The 4,242-nt window shown below is 34.4% G+C and overlaps 1 non-coding gene across 1 annotated transcript; it reads left to right on the plus strand.

Moving 5' to 3' along the window:
- The first annotated feature begins 1,281 nt into the window (after positions 1–1,281).
- On the plus strand, positions 1,282–1,389 carry LOC112753535 (small nucleolar RNA R71). Its single transcript, XR_003177919.1, has one exon. It is a non-coding gene; the product is annotated as a small nucleolar RNA R71 (small nucleolar RNA).
- Positions 1,390–4,242: the final 2,853 nt, after the last annotated feature.

Consider the following 4,242-nt stretch of genomic DNA (forward strand, 5'->3'; position numbering starts at 1 on the left):
TTTCTTGAATTGTCTGCCATCTCTAATGAGATTTTAGTAGCTTGCACCCCATAGATTCCCAGTTTCTCTATTACAGAGAGGGGCATGAGGTTTATTCCTGAACCAAGGTCACACAGAGCCTTAAAGATCATGGTGCCTATGGTACAAGGTATTATGAACTTTCCAGGATCCTGTCTCTTCTGAGGCAATGTCAGTTGATCCAGATCCCTTAGTTCATTGGTGAACAATGGAGGTTCATCTTCCCAAGTTTCAATACCAAATAATTTGGCATTCAGCTTCATGATTGCACCAAGAAACTTGGCAGTTTGCTCTTCAGTAACATCCTCATTCTCTTCAGAAGAGGAATACTCATCAAAGCTCATGAATGGCATAAGGAGGTTCAATGGAATCTCTATGGTCTCTAGCTGAGTCTCAGATTCCTTTGGTTCCTCAGAGGGAAACTCCTTATTGATCACGGGACGTCCCAGGAGGTCTTCCTCCTTGGGATTCACGTCCTCTCCTTCCCTTACAGGTTCAGTCATGGTGCTTATGTCAATGGCCTTGCACTGTCCTTTTGGATTCTCTTCTGTATTGCTTGGGAGAGTACTATGAGGGATTTCAGTGATCCTTTTACTCAGCTGGCCCACTTGTGCTTCCAAATTTCTAATGGAAGACCTTGTTTCATTCATAAAACTTACAGTGGCCTTGGATAGATCAGAGACTAAGTTTGCTAAGCTAGATGGATTCTGCTCAGAATTCTCTGTCTGTTGCTGAGTGGATGATGGAAAAGGCTTGCTATTGCTAAACCTGTTTCTTCCACCATTATTAAAGCCTTGTTGAGGCTTTTGATCCTTCCATGAGAAATTTGGATGATTTCTCCATGATGGATTATAGGTGTTTCCATAAGGTTCACCCATATAATTTACCTCTGCTATTGCAGGGTTCTCAGGATCATAAGCTTCTTCTTCAGAAGATGCCTCTTGAGTATTGTTGGATACAGCTTGCATTCCATTCAGACTCTGAGAAATCATATTGACTTACTGAGTCAATATTTTATTCTGAGCCAATATAGCATTCAGAGTATCAATTTCAAGAACTCCCTTCTTCATAGGCGTCCCAGTACTTACAGGATTCCTCTCAGAAGTGTACATGAAACTGGTTATTAGCAACCATGTCAATGAGTTCTTGAGCTTCTGCAGGTATTTTCTTTAGGTGAATAGATCCACCTGCAGAAGTATCCAATGACATCTTTGATAACTCAGATAAACCATCATAAAATATATCCAGAATGGTCCATTCTGAAAGCATGTCAGAAGGACACTTTTTGGTCAGCTGCTTGTATCTTTCCCAAGCTTCATAGAGGGATTCACCTTCTTTCTGTCTGAAGGTTTGAACATCCGCTCTAAGCTTGCTCAGCTTTTGAGGAGGAAAGAACTTGACTAAGAAAGTCGTGACCAGCTTATCCCAAGAGTTCAGGCTGTCTTTGGGTTGGGAGTCCAACCACACTCTAGCTCTGTCTCTTACAGCAAAAGGGAAAAGCATGAGCCTGTAGACTTCAGGATCTACTCTATTAGTCTTAACAGTATCACAGATCTGCAAGAATTCAGTTAAGAACTGAAAAGGATCTTCAGATGGAAGTCCATGAAACTTGCAGTTCTGCTGCATCAGAGAAACTAGCTGAGGTTTCAGCTCAAAATTGTTTGCTCCAATGGTAGGAATGGAGATGCTTCTTCCATGTAAATTGGAATTAGGTGCAGTAAAGTCACCAAGCATTCTCCTTGCATTATTGTTGTTGGGTTCGGCTGCCATCTCCTTTACTTGTTCGAAATTTTCAATAAGGTTATCTCTGGATTGTTGTAATTTAGCTTCTCTTAGTTTTCTCTTCAGAGTCCTTTCAGGTTCTGGATCAGCTTCAACAAGAATGCCTTTTTCTTTGTCCCTGCTCATAAGAAAGAGAAGGGAAAAAAGAAAAGAAGAGGAATCATCTATGTCACAGTAAAGAGGTTCCTTATTGTTAGTAGAAGAAGAGAAGAAGAAAAAAATTCGAACACAGATAGAAGAGGGGGTTCGAATTTGGTGAGTGATGTAAGGAAGAGATGTTAGTAGATGAATAAATAAATAGAATAAGATGAGAGAGGGAGAGGATTTTCGAAAATAATTTTTGAAAAAGAGTTAGTAATTTTCGAAAATAGTTTTTGAAAAATGTTAGTAATTTTCAAAAATTAAGATTTTAAAAATTGAAATAATTAGTTAATTAAAAAGAAATTTTTGAAAAAGAGGGAGATATTTTCGAAAATTAGAGAGAGAGGGAGTTAGTTAGGTAGTTTTGAAAAAGATAAGAAACAAACAAAAAGTTAGTTAGTTAGTTGAAACAAATTTGAAAATCAATTTTGAAAAGATAAGAAGATAAGAAGTTAGAGAAGATATTTTGAAATCAATTTTTTTTGGAAAAGATAAGATAAGAAGATATTTCTGAAAAGATATGATTGAAATTGGTATTGAAAAAAATTTGATTTTTTTTTTAAAATCACAATTAATGACTTGATTCACAAGAAATCACAAAATATGATTCTAGAACTTAAAGTTTGAATCTTTCTTAACAAGCAAGTAACAAACTTGAAATTTTTGAATCAAAACATTAATTGTTATTGTTATTTTCAAAAATTTGATATAAAATAAGAAAAAGATTTTTGAAAAATATTTTTAGAATTTTCGAAAATAACTAAGAAATTTGAAAAAGATTTGATTTTTGAAAAAGATTTTGAAAAAGATAAGATTTTCAAATTGAAAATTTGATTTGACTCATAAAAACAACTAGATTTTTAAAAAATTTTGAAAAAGTCAACTCAATTTTCAAATTTGATGAGAGAAAAAGGGAAAGATATTTTTTTTATTTTTGAATTTTGAATGATGAGAGAGAAAAACATGAAAATGATGCAATGCATGAGATTTTTAGATCAAAACAATGAATGCATGCAAGAATGCTATGAATGTCAAGATGAACACCAAGAACACTATGAAGATCATGATGAACATCAAGAACACATTTTTGAAAAATTTTTAATGCCAAGAAAACATGCAAGACACCAAACTTAGAATTCTTTAAGGCTTAGGCACTAAGAATTCAAGAATGCATATGAAAAACAAGAAAAGACACAAAACATGTAAATGCAAAGATCAAACAAGAAGGCTTACTAAGAACAACTTGAAGATCATGAAGAACACCATGAATGCATGAAATTTTCGAAAAATGCAAGATGCACATGCAATTGACACCAAACTTATAACATGACACATGACTCAAACAAGAAACACGAAATATTTTTTATTTTTATGATTTTATGATTTTTTTTGGTATTATTTTTTTTTCGAAAATTAATTTGAAAAAGAAAAATAAGGATTCCAAAATTTTTAAAATGAATTCCAGGAATCTTATGCTCTTTAGCCTAAAGCTCCAATCAAAGGGTCAGGCATGGCTTAATAGCCAGCCAAGCTTTAGAAGGTATTGATAGTTTTTTTTTTTTGTATAGAGCAACTAAGTGTGTGAGAATCTCTTCATTTGTGATGGCAAGTTGAAACCCCAGTCCAAAAAATTAGACATAGCTTACAGCCAGCCAGGCTTCAACATGCTTCATGAAACACTAGAATTCATTCTTAAAAATTCTGAAGAAAAATATGTTTTTGAAAACATTTTTATTTTTTTTTTTGAAAATTGATGAGGAATTTTTGAAAGATTTTTGAAAAATTTTTTGAAAATAAAATAAAAATAAAATTACCTAATCTGAGCAACAAGATGAACCGTCAGTTGTCCAAACTCGAACAATCCCCGGCAACGGCGCCAAAAACTTGGTGGACGAAATTGTGATTACACTTTGATTATGTAAAATTCATTGCTCTTTCTTTTCCTGGCAATGGCGCCAAAAACATGATGCCAATACCATGGTTCACAACTTCGCACAACTAACCAGCAAGTGCACTGGGTCGTCCAAGTAATACCTTACGTGAGTAAGGGTCGAATCCCACGGAGATTGTTGGTATGGAGCAAGCTATAGTCACCTTGTAAATCTCAGTCAGGCAGATATAAAATAGTAATGGGGTTTTCGAAAATAATAAATAAAATAAGGAAAGAAATACTTATGTAATTCATTGGTTAGAATTTCAGATAAGCGTGTAGAGATGCTTTCGTTCCTCTGAACCTCTGCTTTCTTGCTATCTTCATCCAATCAATCTTACTCCTTTCTATGGCTAGCTTTATGTAAGGAT

Source organism: Arachis hypogaea, chromosome 15 (genome assembly GCF_003086295.3).
Source record: "Arachis hypogaea cultivar Tifrunner chromosome 15, arahy.Tifrunner.gnm2.J5K5, whole genome shotgun sequence".
NCBI lineage: Eukaryota > Viridiplantae > Streptophyta > Magnoliopsida > Fabales > Fabaceae > Arachis > Arachis hypogaea.